This window comes from Paralichthys olivaceus, chromosome 17 (genome assembly GCF_024713975.1).
Source record: "Paralichthys olivaceus isolate ysfri-2021 chromosome 17, ASM2471397v2, whole genome shotgun sequence".
NCBI lineage: Eukaryota > Metazoa > Chordata > Actinopteri > Pleuronectiformes > Paralichthyidae > Paralichthys > Paralichthys olivaceus.
The window spans coordinates 743548-764340 of NC_091109.1; the positions used below are offsets into that span (position 1 = coordinate 743548).

Below are 20793 nucleotides of genomic sequence, written 5' to 3' on the forward strand. Positions count from 1 at the left end.
TCATCCGTCTTATTAAAATGTAATGGCAAAGAAAAACCCAGACCCTCTATCTGATGTTGCGGAGAAAAACAATTTTAAGGGATTCGCGACGGTTTATAACCCATGGCTCCAAGAGGAGAAAACACTCAGAGGTCTTAGATGAGATAGACCTTCAAATCAATCACTACCAGCGGAGGAGCCCTCACACTGATGCTGCTGCTGATTGACAGACTTCAAATATTCTCTGCGACTATCAAGCAGAGTCAAACTTGACCACCTGCTTTGGCAGTCTAGACTTTGCACCCTGCTGAGGTCAGGCTGGTGGGAAATTGAAGGCTTCTTGCTTTGTCTTCAATGAAAAGGAGAAGTTGAATTTTATCATAGTGGATGGAAAATATAATTTACCGAACATTAATTGTGGTGCGGACAAACATCTGCTGGAATATGTGACCATTTAACTCCGCTTTCCTTTTCAGAGAAAATGTAAACCCGAAAACCTCTGAGTCGCTCACATGGAGTCATTTTCTGCCACGGTCATTTTGGCTTTCTCCGTGGAATGTTACTTATATACTCGACTGGCATGTGATCTAAAATTCTTAAACATAGATGGTTTTTCCAGACTCTAATTGTGCACTTGTACATTCTTGTAGTGGGGGGGATAGCAGACCACATTGTTTGGGGAACGCCCTAGCAGTCCTGCAATGACAGACACAGGAAACCTGTGTCCCTAATGCCCATGTATTGGTACTGGGTGTCTCTGGAGGGTGAAATAGTTAACTTGATAGTTAAACCTTTAATTTTGCAGGCAGAAAAAGTTTGAATGTATGCGGCTGCAGCGACTTGAAAATCTACCTTTTATAGAGACTCAGGAGAGAAATCCAATCTTTCAGCTTTACAGCCACCAGCTGTAGTAAAGTAAATACTTTGAATAATTCAGGCAGGAAGGATTGGAAATCTTATTCTTTTTCATCTTTTAATTATTTTCCCTCTTTTACAAAAGCGTTAACCCTTAATTACATGGGTGCTTTAGCAAACAATCCTTTTATAGCACCGTCACTTATTTAGTGCAGATTGAACTGTGCGATGTGTCCCAATAGAGTTGATGCATTCTTTGGAGGCTGCATGTGAAGAACTACTACTCGGAAATCCTACGGAGGTCAGTCTCATTTCTGTCTGGTCTTCACAGTTTAATCCTCGGCCCCAGAACTGGGACACAACTGACGTGATATACAGTAGATCCCAAAACCAGAAAACTGTTAACCGGAGTAAGAGTTGTAGAATGTAGCCCAAACAAAAAGTAGAAGTCACCAACATCGTGCATTATTTTGTCCCAATGAATCAAGTAGATGTGGAAACATTTCATCGACCTGCTCGTGAGGCTGCAAGAGAAGAACTCTGATCCCCAAAGTCATTAGAGTTTATAATGTGCATCTGCAGCAAATTTCATGGCAATCCATTAAATATGGCGACCATGAATGTGGCTAAAGACCAATATTTTTGCGGAACGGAGGGAAGTTGGGGCCTTAATTGAACGACTTAAATGGATTACATGGAGTGTAATGGGTTAGTGAGTCAATTTTGTGTTTTTATTCGTCCATTCTGCTCCTTTAAAACCAGCTGCGGAGAATAAGCTTTCCTGTCAACAGAAGTACGCTGCAACTGTGCTGCGTGTTGTGGAATATCTAACATGACTACCGAAGATTTGATTATTTTATTTAATCTTTGTTATGAAATAAAAACAAAAAAACAACTGTCAGACCATTCTGCTGCTGCTGCTGCTGTGTTGACACTGTGTTTTGAACAACACGTCCCCTAATTCATGACAACCGGCGGATGTGTTTTTCCCTAATGCAGGATTCATGGGAGGGAAACTTTTATGCCAGGCGTGACATTTACATGCAATAACTGGAGCCTGCACACCACCAAATAATAAACAAAAATAGACCACATTTCCTACAAAGAAACATCTGATGTTTTGAATGCAAATGGTTGCTACTGGCAACATAGCAATGGATATTGCAGAAAAGCGTTTTGAGGGCGGTTTACTTCTCTTCCAAAAGCAGGATTATTTTATGTGTTATTGTCAAGAGGCGAGTCGGAGAAAGGAAGGTTTTTGCATTAAATTATTTTTATGTCTTTAGTTATAAATTGAAATGTTTAGATGCATTCATACACTCCTACAGTATATCCTGTATATTAAGGTTCTAACCACAGTTTCAGAGTATAACACATTATAAAACATGTCACTGCCTGCATCTGTTTGGCAGAACCTGATAATCACTGCTTCCTAATAACCCTGTCAGACGAACCTGACACGATGCTTTATTGGATAATTCTCTGCAGTGTCCATAAGAAGGACAGGGGCAAAGTAATAAATGTATTCCAATAGGCAACGCATCTGTTGTGGTTTTTCTTCTCCCGTCTGCGACCCCTGTGAGAGGAAAGGTTAATTGCTGTCCCCATGAACCAGTGCGAGATTGTTAAGTTTGCCAAACACGCCCACAGAAAGCATCTTTCCTGAGGCGAGGTCTGAATTAGAAGAGAGCAGCCAACCACAACAAAAAGCTGTGGATTAGATGAAGTATTTTGTGCCGGTTTGGTTTCTCAAGTTTCTCTTTTCCTTCACGTTTTCATTTTCACACAGTAACACCAGGTTAAACAAGGTGTCAGCTCACAACAGACACCAGACTGTATGATGAGGTGTTTAAGTTGATATCTGATAACTGCAGGGAGGACTATGGTGATAACTTACTACTATGTTCTACTATTTTAACAATTTTATTGGTGTATACAGAGTTTTTTGACAACGATGGTATCATGTGTTATAAGCCATTGATTTAACCTTTACATCCAAAGTGTGGTCAGCTTTGATATACTTAAATAGTTTTAGTTTATAATATATATGGCCATGCCAAACTATCCGGACCACTCCATATTGGAGGTCAAAACTTAAAAACATTGTCATTACTAAAACACAATAGTGGAAGATCATGTTTGTAAATGATAAAACAACTGCACTAAAGTATGTTTGTCTATGAACTCTTCTGAAACTTAAAAATACATCAAAACTTTGATGTGTGTTGTCACTTTAACGTAAGCATGTCATTTTGGCGATTTCACTAAAAAACTAAAACAGTAAAGCAATTACTTGCAAGTGTAATATATGCAGCAGAGCCATAGTACCCAAGTACAGGTTTGAGTCATGCACATAATCTATTTATAGCATGTATATATATAATTCTTGGTTTACCATTCTCCAGTTAGAGGTCCTACGAAAAAAATCATAAACTTGCACATAATTCAAGGTTATGTTTGGTTAGCTCATATTACTGGGTGTCAGGTTATGTGAAGTTATGTTAGGTCAACAAAACAAAGCACATTGAAACTTTCAGAAAAAAATACAATTATATATATATATATATATATATATATCTTTAGAATAACCTGCAGTCTGAAGCTGAAAGCAACATTAGGTTTTTGTTATCAGTCTGGCTGCCAGCGGCTGGAATTACTGCTCTCCCTCTGAGGCTTGCTGCCTGAGGCAAATTAGGTCTCCAGGACAGTGTTATGGAACACAACAGACACAATGCATCCATCACTGTTGGCACCTTATCCATATCCAAATTGCAACGATTCAGGAGCAGTCGGAGGCACCTGTTGCCGGGGCCACCTTCCTGCCTCGCAAAGAGCCGACATGAAAACTAAGTCTTTTATAATGGAAGTAAAAACCACCACCTGGAAGATCCACCGTCACTCAGGGGGCTTAACAGGACACCCAGTTGCTGGCCTGCCAGTGGCAATTTTCCATCCCAGTCAATTCTCTGAGCTCAGGTGGCCCACAACTGGGGTAAAACATGTCCTCGGGCTTTTATGTGTGTTTGCAAATTTAGAGGAGAGGTTCAAACACTGCGGATAATTTATTGTGTACAGTAAAAAAGAGGGCAGTAAATTTAAAGGACAATATCGTCGGCCATTTATCAAAGGAAGCACACCTGACTGCTCTGCCAGACGTTGCATTAGTATTAGCCGCGAGCGCCGTCCTGCCAAGCGTTTGGTTGGAAATTAAGCCTTAAAATTATTTAGGTTTTGAAACCCTGCTGAGGGTTATAATTACTATGGCATCATCTCAATAGGTGGTAAATGGGAAGTAACGGAAGGTTAAGTGTGTTTCCACATGAATGTGCTTCAGCTAAAAAGCAAAGACTAAAAATAAACCAAATATGTAGATCATTAAAGATTAAGATACTCAACAACCTCAAACCCTCATCAGTACTCTCGTCACATTTAACACAAGACACCCGGGGTCCATTCAAATGGAAATTGCAGCACCTTTCTCCTGGGAACGTTTCTCTCTCTCTCTCTCTCTGCAACCGCTGCTTCACTTTATCCACAGGCTAATTCCTGGTGGATGGATTAAGACTGCCGCTCTCACTCAACGACATCATGGGTAAACATAATCTAAAACGCCAAACTCAGCACATCCCTAATACAAACAATCTGGATAGAACTGTTGTTTTATCAGCTGCGACAAACGCTTATGTTGTTTATGTTCATTAAAATGTTACATATTAAGAAACTTAGCAGCGCTGATATCAAATTTATCCCCTGAAAAATGACGGCTTTTGTTGACGGAAAGAATTCATTTGCTGCGGTGGATTATGACTTTGGATGACTGAACGTTTCAGCAGTGAATGCTAATAATAAATCTGTACACTGTGCATTCATTAAACAATGGAGGAAAGTCAAATACTAAATACTTTCCATTTAAATCATTAAAGAAGAGCAGGCTTTTACTTTTTCTCTCTAACTTTAAACCTAAACAAAGACCTAAAACTTCACATAACAGGGAGTCCTTTGTCTTAGAGTCACAGTAAAATATTCTGCATGATGGATTTTCACAGTCAATTGCAATTAATCACCTCCTTGACTTTCTTTTGTAGGTTATGTGTTGTGTTCTTCACATCCATATACATGCATAACATCTTAGTGGAGGAAAACATGTTTCTGCAACAAACACATAAACAAGCACAACAAGGGGTGCACAGCCTCCACAGGCAACTGTACATCAAATGAAATAATCCATAATAATGAAGCATGAACATGAAAGACGATGTAGTTGTGCGTATTGTTATATTTGGCTGTCGTGTTGCTCGGGCAACCAACCAATCACCCTAAGAAATCATACATCAAACACAAGGTTTCATTTTTATTTCTGCTCAACTGAAGAAATGTCAGCGTTTCATCACTACTATGAATATTGTTTGTCATCACTGCGGGCAGACGTATGGAAGCAAAGTTGGGCTATGAGGAGAGTCAGTGGATCAGTATTTAATTTCATTCATTCAATCGTTGTTGAGAAACTAGTATATCGTCGTTTCTGGGATATGTGAATTACACAAATGCGTCATCTGCACTTTGTAAAATATCTGTTTTTGTGACTTAAAACGTAATTTGTGTGTCGGCCAGAGGCTCAAACACAGAGGAAAAGGTTTATTTTGCTAAATATCTGCATTAGTGTGGACAGGGCATAAACTGTCATGGATTTGATAGTTATTTGCAAAGGGTTTTAGGAAACAATACAGCAACATTAAGCTGATGTAACTCTGACTTATGACTTATAACATTGCAGAAAAAATACATCCATATTTGTCACGGCAGTAACTTGTAGGTGCAAACCGTTCACACCCAAGAACACATATTCATATTTATATAATAATATTCAGTAAAACCCATTAAATACATTTCCTAAGAAACATGGAATAATGTGACTACATCATTAGTGGTGGCAAAAAAAATAAATGTGCTCTCGATTCAGTCACGACACTGTTTAGTTGCTGCAAATGGAAATACAGTCTTCCTTGCTGTGCAGCTGCTCCCCAGTGCTGCATGTTCACAGAACCAATGAATGTCTGCGAATATGACCGGCTCCGAGCACACAAACCCGTTATACGAGCCACAGCATGAAAATGCATATGACCTTATTATAATGACGATAAAGCAAACGCAGGCCTTATGTTTCTTATATTGCTTAAACATGTATATACCAAAATAGAACGACTGCATGAATGCTAATACATGTGGAGGATGGAGTTGTGGGGAGATTTACAGCACAGGAGGGACATGCAGGGGTGTAGACAGGGAGATTTTACAGGTCTTTTTATGGACCAACTTTAAAAGAGTAAGGTAGTAATTGTACAGTATTGGATTGTTGATATTTGGATTTAGATGCTAAGCTTTACCACGTACACCCACAGAGACAGTTCTCACATCAGCTTGCTGTTTGAAAAACATCCCAGATGAGATATATAGAAAAAAAAGGGAACCTGTCTGCAAAAATGGTTCTGGTTAATGAGTCAACAGAACCAAAGCGGTAAGTGTGATACATTTCTCCTGTGCACCTGAGAAAAGTGACCACTGGCCGTTAAAAGTGGTCCCCTTTAGTTTCAACCATTGTCCAGCAAATAGACTTTGATGGAGGATAATGTGTTTCAGTCATTGCACCTTGACACTGACGTAAAATGAAAAGTCGCCTTCCTTACTTTCACTTTAGTTTCCCACTGTTTCTCACCACGTTTTTTACAAAAGCAGGAACAGCACATTAGTGTAAGTAATAGCATTAATGACGGATGTATTCATTCAGTCGAGCCGGCTCCAGGGCTCGGTGTCGTACACGGTGACTCAGTGGACAGGTTTTCTGGGAGTCATTGTTCATGTCGGCTTTTCCACCTGTGCTTTTTTCCTGAAATCATTCGTCAAATGTTTGCTGTGAGAAAAGGTAAAGATTGACAGACAAGAGCAGGAACATTTGTATCGTGCCAGTATGATATAAATTCAGAATATGAAAAGAGATTTGATTTCTCTTCTTCTTTGTAGCTGGTGATATTTAGATATAAAACAAAATATCTTAACAATGTCTTATACATTTGGTGGATTGCCTTGAATTACTTTGTCTTTTCTTTGGATGAACTGACATGAAACTACAGATTTTCCTGGTGCCCAGAAGATGAAGCCGTGTGGTTTTGGTGATTGCACGACTTGTCTTGTCGTGTCACCGGCAGATTAAAGGTTTCACTTATCCAGTGAAATATCTCAACATCTGCTTCTTAGACTGCCACAAAAGTTAGCGATAATAATCACAGCACAGACCAGCTCTGACTTAATTACGAGGACCAAAAGGAAACTGCAACAGATTTGTGAGTCGTTTCTAAGTGCGAGTTACGATTTCCTGCAAACTAAATAGGATGAAAAGAATGTGTCTGGTATGTACATGGGTTTACTAATGAATCTTTAATGGGTATTATATCTGCTGCGAATGAGCACAGTATTTACTACAGAGCTGGGTGGCTTCCGCTTATTCAGCCCCAACAAAAGAAAGGCTATTACCAACATATCACCGACTCTCTCTCATCCAACACAGTGATTCATCACTCTGAGTAATACAATACTTGCTCATTTGCATATTCAATGCTAATGTGGTGTTTGTTTACGGTAATGAGTACTTGTAATTGGATTTTAATTCATTATACAAGGAATGTGCTACTGGTGGGAAAGAGTTTCGCAGTATTAATGCCAGTGAAGGCACCATTCTTAATGTCAGTGTATTTTCTTGTGCTGAACGGTGTCTTTTGTTTCCAGCGAGGCACTAAACTAATCCAATTTCCTAAAATGTAATATCTCTTTAAATAGCTGTTCGGGATGTCTGAGACTCAGTTCAATCAAATCAAATTGTTCAGCTCTCACTTTGAGTATCTTCCTCTTTGTGTTGCGATTTATGCATCATTTGTATGCATGATGTAGCCGCAAGGCTCCCAGTGGTTGTGAGTTAAATATCTCTCACGCCTCCCATCATCACCATCATGGGGCCACGTTCTTCGGAGGACGCAGTCTACCTGACCCACACACACCAACTCCTTAATTTGTGGGCCGGGTAGACTGTGAAAGGCCAAACCGTCTGGTCTACAGAGGCTTCCCGTGATCGGCGTCACCCGCTCATACCGCCATTATTGCTGTTCCCTAGCAACAGAGCAATAACTTTTTTTGATTACTTTAAAACACACCAAGAAAAACACCAAGAAAGTCTTAAAGCTCCTTTTTTTTTTTTTTTTTTTTTTTTTTTTATGTGTGGACCATTGAAGCAGCACACGTCTCTTCTCACTTGCCGGCGCCAGTTGCCCCTTGAAAAATGGTTCATTGCCAAAGTGCAATGAATCCTGGGAAGGGTTGAGCCGATTGAGATTTTATTAGAAAGAAAAAAAAACGTGTTTTTTTAACTGAAGGCTCCAATATTTGATGCAAACTTTTCATGATGACTCTGCAGAATACTGTCTGTAGCGTGTATTGATTTTAACTGTGTCGTTACAGTGTGTGATATTAATATTGATGATCTCAACAGATGACAGTACTAAAGAACTTTTGCACTTTCCCAGCATGCAGCAGATTGCAGAACAAGCCAACAGACACATGTTAAGACTCTGATGTTCCTCTTTGTGTTTTCTTTAAAATGACCATCCCTGCTGACACCAGCAGATTTTAAAAACCACAAGTGAACAGAAACTGCTCGGTCAATGAAAACCCCTGTGAATGATTGAGTCAGGCGGTTACACCCACACCAGCTCAGGGCTTTCGGCTCCTGTCAGAGATCTCGTCGACAGATTCACTTCTCCGTTTATTCTGAATGTTGTTTACATCGTCCTCACAGAAGAGTCGTCTCTGGTAAGAAAATGGAAAGCTCAACCAAACTGCAGGATCGTTATGATCCATAAAAAGAAACTTTGAGTCTAGAACTTCTAGAACCAGAAAGTTTATTCATAAAAATATATTTTATTCACTGTCTGGAAGTCCTAAATGTCAGTGAACATATTTGCCAGAATTTTCTGAGACCAAACAAAGAAAAATAAATGAAAGAAGAGATATTGAAAGTCAGTGCTCATCTTAAGTCCATAAAACTCAAATCTACATATCAAGTTATGGACTCTGCCTTGTATCTTTAGTTTTTACTTTCCGCTTTCACTCGCAATTTTCTCTTTAGTAATTATGGACAATAAAAGAGACACATGATGCCTTTGTAAGTTTTTCTGTCCTCTAGTGTGTTATATTGTTTTGAGGAAGTGAAATGTAAAAAAGAGTGGAGCTCCTCTTTCCCACAGAAAGAAGCTCCTGACGTGACAGGAATCCGGCCGATACTTCCGCACTATTGTGATATCACAATGCCCCATGTTTGCATAATGCATGTATGGCAGCTTGTCTGTCACCCCCCCCCCCCCCCCCCATAACAAAGGCAGGTGAAGCAAGAGAGGAGGCCTTAAGGAGACAGAGCTAAAACCAGAGGCTGAAAAGAGGAGCTGCAGCAATGGGCAGTTTGAGGAAAGAGATTTCTCAGCATTAGAGCACGTAAACTTTTTCTCTGATAACAAAAATTATAATTATAAACCTGAATATGAGCAGCACTGCAAAGCTACTCTCGTGGTATCTTTTAAAGGTATTTCGGTGAGCGTCACATTATTTGTCTGATTTCTTGATTACAACAACCTCTAACTGTGACTATTTACTTTTGCATTTTTCAAAATCCTGTTGCAAAATAAACCAAACAGCAGCAGAGGAAGATGAGAATAACCTCCGATCCCACAAAGCTGGCAACAGCTGGAACAACAATGTCACCTCCAACACTGGCCTCTCCTCAGCGAGGCCGTCTGTGGTCACAGTTCAGTCTCCTAATGATAGGTGGGTGAAGACTACAAAGTAAACTAATGTTAGAGTCTCATCCAGAGAAAGCACACGTAAAAAAAGTCTGTCATTCCCAGGTTTATTTTTATCATAATGTCACCACTAATACAGCTTTCAGAGACAAGCACCCCATCTCTTTCTTTCTTATTAGCTGCTTTGATGATTTACGCATTTCATCTCCTTATTTCTTCAATATGTAACTTGGCTTTGAATCAAATGAGCCGAGGTCCAGGCTGTGTTTATACGGCAAGATGATGTGGATCTTATTCTCTATAGTTCCCAAATACCTGCGGCACACTGGAGGGTAACCGGCTTAATTTCAGGGCTTCTGATAATCATGAGGCTGAAAATCAAATGTCAGTCCTTTATTGAGACTAATTCCTTTAACTAAACTTGTCAAATTTTTTTGAGATCTGATTCATGATTTGCATTTTAGAAGAAAATACTCAGACAGTTAAGCCGTTCAAAAATCTGAAGATGTGTCACAGATGGCGGAGGGAGCTCAGGCAGGGAGGACACAGAGGTCTGATGCAATGAAGTTACTTGAATACAATTAGCGATGAAGACTCCACGGCATGAAGAGCACAAAGGCTTCACACTGAGGCCTTGTCCAGGCTGCTGCCGCTACGTTTTTCAACAGATATTTTTCCCTGTTGTTAAAAAAAATCTATGTCCACATGACCCTCATTATACAAAATATCTCAATCCAGATGAAAACACAAGATAAGTAGCGATACAGTCTTCATCCACGATCCGTCAAATGACAGAGAAGAACGCTGTGGTGCGAGAAACAACGGGCGAGGCCTGCAAACGTTTTATTTTCTATTTATTTAAATGCTAAATTAAGCTGAAAACTTGTAATTAGACTTAGCAGCGCTAACCAAACCTGGATACAGCCACCATTGTTGTTGTTTCTGTTGCATGCTCATCACACAGCGAGTGGGCAGGGGTGAAGTAAGTTGTGATGTCATCATTTCCCTGACGTTCTGTTTAACATGCAGGGTTAAACAGAAGCCAGTTTATGATCTGCACGGTTTTAGTGAAGTGAAATGATGCTTGCGTGTGGACGAGAGGCAGCAGATGAAAAAAGTTGCCGCATTCGTGTGGACAGAGCGAGAGACATCAACAAACCATCTGGCAGCTTCCTGGGCAGGAGAGAACATGTGGAGCAGGTGTGGAGGGAGGTGGAGACGTTCCAGTGGTTGGGAAACAGGTGAGCAGGTGGATTTGGAAACTGACAGAAAAAAAACGACAAAGTCGCTTTTTATTATCTGTTCTTCAGAGCTGAATATTCTAGTGCTGGGTGAATTTCCTCAAAGCACAGATGACATATGTCAAGGCAGGAATCCAGCTCTGTGCCCCTCTATGAAGAAAAAAAACCACCTGTGAAAGCCTTTTCGATGATGGAATCAGCTTATTTGGAAAACCTCAGCTCATCTCACAGTTTCTCAGTTCAGATGAGATCTCCTGCCGGCTCGCACACAAAGAAAACGAGGCGATGCTTTTACCTCCTCTCCAACCACTCTCGTACAATTTCAAGAGAACACAATGGTCTGAACTCCCATTCTCTTAACAAGAGTGAGCCCGAGCTCAGAATTGCAATATCAAACTGGAAGGGCTCCCAGCTCATGTTGCCATGGCGATCATGGTAGAATCCACGGCCTCCTCTTCGCCATGTCAGAGTAATCCGGTTACGTCAGCGCGAGAGATTCATCTCGTCAGTGACACAGCCGAGTGTGAGGAGAGCACAATGAAAGAGGGAATTAAATTCTAATGATAAATGTGTTGGGTCACTACAGGCAGCGTGACTGAAAGATGGAAAAAAAAAAAAAACAGGGCGAGAGGAACTGAATTTAAAAATCCATAAATCACCTGCGTATCTTCTTATTACCGCTGCTCACAAAACCTCCAACATCTGCAGTTATCAAAGAGAGTTACTCTGATTTGAGCTCCTCTTCACGGGCTCCCAGCTCATTGTAGACTTGATTTTCATTGTGGACTTTTACAAACAACACTGTAACGGCTCTTTACAATATTTTCGAAAGAAAGAGCAAAGAAAAAAACGAGAAAAGTTCAAGATTTGTTCACATTAAAGCTACTTTTTTCACTTTTTTTTGCATTTTCGCCAACTTTCTTAGTTGATATTCTGACTTGAGATGACAAAAAAAAAAAAAATTCAAATCATTCCGACACTACGTGAATTCACATTAGTACATTTCAGATCCTCGGTGAAGGACTTGCTCTCCATTCCGCCTTCACTAAGGATTACCGCTCCTTTTCTGTCACAATCTCTGGCAAACTCCTCAGCCTCACATTTCTATAAATGTGCTTTCTCAAGACTTAACTTATTTACTTTTAATCTAACTCTGATCACATTGTGATCTTATTTTATTTTATAATGTTTTTATTCTACTTTGTCTTTACTCTTCTCATCTGTAACATTCATATATTTGTGATCTAATATTGTGATATAGCACGTTATAGCAGCAACAGCATCAAACTCCCCCTTGTAATATACACATGGTGCGTATGTTTGATATTCCAATTTTAGCCCAACGAGTTACTACCTGACTCTAATTACACCAACTTAAAATGTAAGATAATAACAAAACACCAGCTGACAAACAAATATAAGCAGAATCCTCCGTCTCCGTTTTTAACTGCACATATTGTAGAGGTCATCACGGGCACTTTTACATATTCTAATTAACTGTTGAGGAAGAGTGTGAATCATAAATGTCACAATTTATTGTTGCATGATTATCTTCCTTGAACACATTCACTGCATCTGCACTCTCAAAGTGATTCATGTGTGCTCTTGTGACTAAATGTAATTAAAGAATTTTAAATATAATCAAAGAAAGTAGAACAAAAATGGTAAATATGTGCGTGTGTGTTAATTGTTAATTTGTCTCCCGAAACGATGCTATTTGTTATGATGTTACTTTAATGTCAGGATTCATTTCTCTGTATGTATGTATTTTCATGACGAATCTTGAAGTCGGAGGTGGATCCGTTAATTTATCCGATGAAATGTGATTTCGTATAAAACCACACTCAACCGTCAGCTCGTGTGGGTAGCTAGCAGAGCAGGAGGTGTGTGTGTGTGATTGGATTTCAAACCGGTAAAAAGCTTTATTTGCATTTATTTACATTCACATAAAGAAATGTGCTCGAGGTTTGATTTATTCATTAAAGCCTCGTCCTCCTCTTGCCAATCCAACAATGCTGCTGAGGGTGATGTGCATGTGGAGGTGAGCAGAAGTCATGACATTATGAGTGGGCAGGCTGCTCCACCATAGATGATATAAAACTAAATACACTTTCTCATCTAATGTGGCTTTTTCTGGGGGGAAAATAAGATCCATGACAGTGTTTGCTTAGAAACTGAGCTGTGAAGCTGCAAATGTCTGGTTTATGTTCATTAAAGAATATAAATATGGATTTAGAAATATTATGAGCTTGTTAATTAAAAACATCCCTGCACTGGATGACCGGTATCAAGAAAGGTATTCAGAATTCTCCTTGTCGAAAAACTGACTTCATGACAATGTCGAGGGATTTATTAAGATATGAACAGGAGTTTATTTGACCTCATTAACTGCAGTAAAGCTTGGCTTTGAGAATATAATGTGTTTTATCCCCAGTGGCTGGCTGCACGATGGGCTGTGTTAACTATGTGAGACCAAACTAAAAACTCATCGTACATGTTCTTTTCACACATATATATTTTAGTGTTCATTTTCCAGTAAGTTGGTTTTAATTATTGATATTACCAGACTCTTATTTTACAGACGTTATTTACAGTCTATATTCTGTGCGTGTCTATACCTCAAAGTTGTTCAAAGTCAATAAAAGTAAATCTGAATATCATCCTATGTTTTACCACTCACCTTTAAAGAACTTTCAATTACATTTGATTTGTTTGATTGAATTAAAGATAAAATAAATAATCAAAAAGAGAATCTATCTTATTCTCATGTAGTTCGCTCATATCAATTGAGCTGTATGCTCTCTATGGCTGTATCATGAACTCACTACTTCCTACTGTATATAGAATACAACACCAAGCACTTTCTGAGTATCTTGATTGTTACCGTTGGGTCTGAAATCAACATCATCCGCTCATTTCATTAACACGTTTTATGAAGGAGAAAATGACTGTTGCACAATGATAATGTTTAATACGTCTCACAAATCTGAGTTTACTGCTCACCACTGTCTGTTAGTGAGTGAAACCCCGTCCACATGTTCTGTTTCCCTTCTGCCACATCTGTTTTACTGTAACTTCAATGTGTGATATTGCAAATAATCAGCTGTTTTAACAGAGCCCACTCATGCTGAGGTTATGTGTGATGGAGCGGTATTCTATCACCTACACGAGCCCGGCGATGTTTAACTGCATGTTCTCCTGGGCACTGCGACATATGGGTTGAGGAGCTCCAGCCGAGCGCCATATGCTCGGAAAACAAGGAAGTCTCATAAATGTTGAATACGTAGACGCAAAAGTTCAATTTAGAATAAATTCAGCGGCGGTGGCGTTCTCTGTCGCACTGAAACATCAGTGGGTACATGTTCTGTGAGGGAAGTGAGGCTGAATGAGTCGGTCTGAACATGGTAAACATATTGCTCTACAAACGTGGCCTCAAATCAGGGGGAGGTGGAGGATGTTTTCATGTTTTATTCTGAAGGAGAAATACTACACTGTAAAAGAAATACCACATCACACTGTAAAATGATACTGAAATATAAAACATAAAACAATATATAGATATATTATATCATTTGTACTAAATCTTGTCTCATGAATTTATTCAGAAATAACATGTAAAATAAAGCCTTACAGCTCAAATTGATTATTTTGTTTTGCTCTGTGTTGATTTGTTTCATCCATATATTTTGTATGAAAAACCTTTTTAAACGAGAAGCAAATAAATAAATATTTTTTCTCTGAATGGATTCTGAATAGTGCAGAGGAGTAAAGTGGCATTAAAGAGAAACACTCAAGTATCATACTTACAAATGTGTAAATATGATGCCACGAAAGATGCTTGTGACATGTAAACAAAGTCCTCCATTTAAAGAGTACAGTAAAGCTCTGTAACAGCCATCATCATCATCGTAGTCGCTAAAGTGCACATTAAAACATTCAGTACAGCTTATCTGAAAAAAGGGAAGTGCAGTATTTTTCCAAAACAGTGTCACAAAGATGAAAAACATGTCCCACAAGTTGTTCACATTTCATATTTTTAATGAATAAAAATCACTCTCTCTGAGTCAACGACAATTTTCTGCCAAGCTCTTGCCGATGATGAATCCCATTAATCTCCCCTTATCTTCCCAAAGCTATCTGGATGCTTCAAATATACACTGTCTGCAAGCCTCCTGGTCAACATTATTATTCAGACACCTATCTGTTAAATCTGATTGGAGCTGCTCACGCGGTCTCATGGCCAGTGGCCAGACGGGCACTTCATATCCTCAAATTGAATTATTATAAATCAAGAAACGAAAGAGACGGGATTTAGACGGCGTCTTCAAGGAAAAAGCTACGATGACTTCTGTAAAGTAATTCCATTAAAGAGTCCTTGAAAAAGCCTTTTATGATGATACTCCATGACTGAAATTATGGATCAAAGCTAAAAATGAATGACTTCGTTATGACCTTAGTCTTTGGAGACCGCGCTCTCTCAAAGGCCAGTGAAGAGGTTTGAAGATCAAGCATGCTTGATACTGGCCCCCTGCTGGATACACTACTGGCCCTGTGAAGAAGGAGGCAGCAGCGACGACGTTCTCCTGCTCCCTGTGTGGACTTAAATCATCCAGCCTGATAAAGACGGCGCTGGATGGAGCCTTATTGGAATTGTAAAACTGCAAGCTCCACAGCCATAAACAAGGGAGTATGCTACTTTTAGAGGTGGCAGCAGAGACAGCATGAGCTATTACTCTAGGGTCCACCGCTAACTGGCCGGCAGTCGAGTTTCTCCTCAATTATGTTCAACCCTGCACCTCACGGTCCCAGCTGGGAAACAGGATTTCTCTCAATGGGGCATTTCATTGCTGCACTAGCATGCATTGCCACAGGGCTCTTGCATCAGAAGTTAGGCACTATGGTGTGAGAGCACAAAAGCGTCACAGACAACTGCTGCACTTCTGATTCAAGGTGTAAAATTGTGATAGCAAAGAGGAGCCAACAAAGATACTGCGGACGTGACAATCTCTGTACGCAGCTGCCAACCGGAATACACGGGATTAATGAGAAATAAATAAATAAAATTGTGTTTCCGCCGGCAACCTCACCCCGAGGGACGTTATCTGCGCGACAGGCCCGGCTTCATGTCGCTCTGAAATGTCAGACATGCACGCACGCCAGCACCGTCGTCCATTCGTAATGATTCAAGGCACCAATCAAGGCCTGCTCGGTACATGCCAACTTCACAATCTCCCTGTGAAAACGCACAATGGGCCGAGAGCAGATTCCTGTTAGCAGGCGATGAAAGAGGAGGCAGTGCTACTTTCAGAGCTGACATGAAATATGTAAGAAATGTTCTCCGTCTCACAGAGCGAGGAGGTGCACATGCAAAGACGCGCACTGTCACGATTATGGTCTGCCACTTCTCTGACATGATACACTTTTACAGCGTGTGTGGGTTGAATGTAAAAACGGGCGTTGGGATGTAGGAGCACTAATTTGAGCTGTGTGTGGCACGTCTGGGACAACATGCCATCCCGGGAAACGGCAATGAAAAGCGCCATAAAAAAGGATTGAAACCGGGGGGATGAAACTTGGATTTCCAAGAGCTCTAATCATTCCAATCATTTTGTCAAGATTGAGGTGCGTAGTGCCTCCCTTCCTGCTGCCGGCTCAGCGGCTCGTCTCTAATTCAACCTGATTGGAGGAAGTGCTGCTGGATGCTCTTGCAGACGCACTAAGTAGTCAGTCCGCGGCGAGTCTTTCTGGTTGAGGAACAGCTGGATCAAATTATGTCGTCAGCGAGGAGAAAAGTGCTCAGATGACGTGGTCTTCACTGGCATTACAACGTGCACTCAGAATGTGCAGAGCGGTGAGGAGGTAACTGTGTCCGTGTCAGACTTGACCTGGTGATTAAAGGCATAAGAAAGGCTTCCAAAAAAAAGTTGAAGCCACCACCAACGTTCAACACCAGTTTGATTGGCAGGTACTTTAATGGAGGGAGTCACAGTAGTAATTTGTGTTAATAAAAGGCTGCTCCAGAAATGTGCACTTTCCTAAAGTTTCTATGGAGACAGGATTTTATAAAAAAGGACCTTCGTGTGTAAAATAAGTAAAAGTTCACGGTTTATTTTACAATTATTGAGCTAGAATGACACTCAGCAGAGAACTTACCTCCACCAAGTCGGAACAATCCTCCCTATGATTCCTGATCCATTCTATGTTGTTTAAAATAGAAAAAAAAACAAGCATACTTCTTCCATTGTGATCATTTGAGAAAAACACAAAACTGTTATTCATTTTTTTCGTTATAGAGTACAACTCAAAATAGAATAAGAGATTTATCTTGGCAGAGAATCTGTTTGTAGAGTCAGGTTCCTGTGGTCAACCCTTTACCTCCACACTTGGTTTTCTCTGGAACAAGGATTTGATCGGACAAGACAGATTCAGCTCAACTGACTCAACTGTTAATATTTTTAGTTTGCTGCAGCTTTACCTATCAGGACATTTATCCTCACTGATGTCACCATGCTACATGTGTTCGTCTCCCATTATTATCCGAGACAACGCCACATCTTGTTTCGGGAGAAATAATATATATATTTCGATAAAGCAACCAATATCTGCAGCTTTGAACATATGATATAAATAAGCAGCCTATTTTCGGCGGCCTCCTTCGTCACATCATCCTTTCAGCTGCTCTCAAACAAGAATTTTGTGAAAGTCAGAGGTTTGACAGAAGTACAAGGTGCAATGTTCAGCGTGCGAGATAAAGCAAATGTCAGACGTTTGTTTAAGAGAAACGTGGAGGAACATTCGCTGCTCTTTTGCTGCAGTGTTTTCGTGCAGCTACTGAGGGATCAGACAAAGCCCTTTTTAACATGCATCGTGAATGGCGTATTAGTGACACTTTGTGATCACAGACGCCCGAGATGCAAAAGACATGAGAGCCCTCGACATTCTTGCCAACTTCCCCCCCCCTCAATTGTATTTTCTACATGAGGAGTGATTTCCCTGAACAAATCACAAAGTCTGGATTCTATTGTGTGTCTGCAACTTTAAAATTGAACACAACAGAGCTGCTCATCATGGTCAGTGAAGCTGTAATCTTATACTTGATAAAATGGACTTAATTTTAACATGGACCACATGGCTGCTCCCAAAAAGCAAAGCCAAAGCATCCTGATCGCCACCTGGTGTCTGGCGGCGGTACACATCATAAATTCCGCCTCATCCATGGCCATTTTCAGACCGAACAATAATGTCCTGACTGTCTCCAGAGAAATCTCCAGTGTTCAGATGAGAGGTCGCACAGCAGGAAGGAGGCAGGATGTTTTCAGCCCATAGTCACCGACGTCAGCTGTTATCACACATCACGACATCTTCGCCTGTGTCTTCTACGTGAATGACACCGCCTTGTCATCCCTAGATATTTGTATTCTTTTGGATTTTTTTTGTTTTGCATGTTAGAAACGTCATCAACACGCCCGCTCTGTTACCGTGTTCTTCTCATTAATCACTGATCGTCCCAGATTAAAGGCAGAGACCGACATTTGTTCAAATTACCAGTGAATCTCCTTGAGCACTTGGACAGCGAGGTACACGTGGGGAAAAAAGAAAACCCTTTTTCTCATGCATAACCCTTATGCACTTTCTACAGATAACATTTTGCTTCTGGAAAATATGTAAATCCATAGGAAAATATGTGCTGTAATATGCAAAAAACACAACTAGAGATCCCACATTTCATCTGCAGCACATGTGTGCTTCTGCACTGAAGGTCTCTCAGCAGATGAACATGGGGAAGGAGGATTTTAAATCTGTCAATGTGACGTGCTGCAATAAGCAGGAGAAGGTACACAGTTGCCAGGCATGGAGAGAAATATCTGAGGCTATTGTTTCTCTTTTCCACCCCACTTTAAACTCGCTTGGTATTATTATTTTCATTGCTGCCTGAATGCTGTTGTCATCATGTCCTTGGGCCCTGAATCCACAATTCAGCCTCTAATACACACTACTATTGACCAGCTGGCCGCGAGATTGTTATATTCAGTTTTTCGGCCAAACAAGAATGTGCTTCACTCTAATCCGCACGGCCCTGCGTGTGTGCTCTCTGGCCTGAAAACTGGGTATGTTATCATTTCTCCTCAGCCCGCTGACTAGCTCTGCCGTCCAAGTGGAGCAGGATCCCTGGGCCCCGCAGTGCTCCAAGTAACGCTGCTAATGAGTGCGAGGAAGCTTGGTAGCAGGGATCAGTGTTCTGGGCTGCGGCTTTGAGAAGCAGCTGCCCCAGCCTGACCGGCTGCCGCCCCTGCATGCACCGCAGCCCTGCTGACACCAGCACTGCAGAGTCTTACTTGGTGACACCGGGTCTATGGGTGTCGATGCTTCTATAATCACCTGTTATCTCTCTCACAGCAGCACCTGAGCCACTGATACTGTGCACCGCCGTACGAGTGCTGCAGCAGATTCCATATACCCTTCTCTTCACTCAAACAACACTGGTGTCATTAGACAATGTTTACAGTGTATTTTGTAATTCAAATAAAAACCCACGATCCACGATTTTTATTTGGATCTGCATCTTCTAGAAATAACCTTTGATAAAAACAAATTCCTAGCATAACCTGTCTTATGTCCTATTTTGGTTAAATTAAGTTTCTTCTTAACACACTTTAAAAGCTGCATTATGAAAAAGAGACGCCTTGTAATAAATTCAGTTGATACAGTTTTCCTCAGAGTTTCATCACATGCCATCCTGAACATTTTGCACAAAGCAAACAAGTGACTTTGAGCCCAGTTTGAAAGCACAACAGACAAACAGTTTGTCACACCGAGCGCATCTTACAAAAACAGCCACTTGCATCAGGGGCCAATTTCAGAAAGGATTAAGGATCTTCAAGTGCCTCTGAAAAAAAAACAGATTGTGATTCCACTGAATGACGCTGCTGAGTCATCCAGCAGTTCAAGCGGCTCATACAAGTGGGTGGATGTGTGCTGCATGAGTGGAAATGAGAGAGAATAAGAGAGTGAAGCTGGAAACGACGCAGGCTGATAATTGGGCTGTCAGGTCAGCTTTGTTAAGAACATCGCTTTAATCGTGGATCTGGACACAGTGAATGGATCTGGAAAGTGGCAAAACAGTTTCAAAAAAAATGTAACGGTTTGCTCAGGTTTGCATCAGAAATAATCAAACGTATCATCATGGTTTGAATTTAATAAGCAAAGTTTTTCAGGTGCCAGTTTTTATGTTTTCATTGACTCTCCCTGCTCTCATCATCATCAGTCACAGCAGGCAGCTGTTTTTGGCACAAAAAATCTAAATAAACCCACCAGGCTACCTGCACACCATCAAAACAGGCATAATTAGTAACTAGCTGGTGAACATGCAGCAGGGTTCAGCAGCTGAGAGACAGATATTCTCCTCAGGAGTTGGTTATCAGAGCTAAATGAGAGTGAATATTGTGTTTTTATATTTGCCACAACTCCAAGATGTAGAAGTATGCAGCTCATATGTGCCAAGAAACCAAAGAAAAAAATCAATGTATGTTGGTTTGATGCACAATAAATCTAAACATAACTTCAAATGCATCAACAAAACAAAGAAAACCAATTATTAAAAACTGAAATCACATTTTAATGTTGATTATTTTCCTCTAACTGTCTGAAAAGCTGAGAAAACAGGACGAGGTGGATAAATTCATGAGTTTTCCTGTGGACGCGACGTCTGAAAATCTGCTTAAGTTATGTAAAGTGGGTTTTTCTCTGTCTTGTGCAGATTCTGTGGTATTTATCAAAAAATCCAATCCCCTTCATTATAGATCGGGTTCGTCACAGTTTGTTGTGCCTTGTAAGCTCATGAGTGATGAGCATATTTATCTGCATGACACAAGACCTCC

The 20793-nt window shown here is 40.5% G+C and overlaps 1 protein-coding gene and 1 long non-coding RNA gene across 3 annotated transcripts in view; one reads left to right on the forward strand and one right to left on the reverse strand.

The window, feature by feature from the left end:
• Positions 1 to 20793, reverse strand: part of cdh19 (cadherin 19, type 2) — a 189531-nt gene that overhangs the window by 155005 nt on the left and 13733 nt on the right. The gene's annotated exons all lie outside the window — the stretch shown is intronic.
• Positions 8614 to 12556, forward strand: LOC138405325 (uncharacterized). Its single transcript, XR_011239044.1, has 3 exons — positions 8614 to 8691; positions 9570 to 9699; positions 10704 to 12556. It is a non-coding gene; the product is annotated as an uncharacterized lncRNA (long non-coding RNA).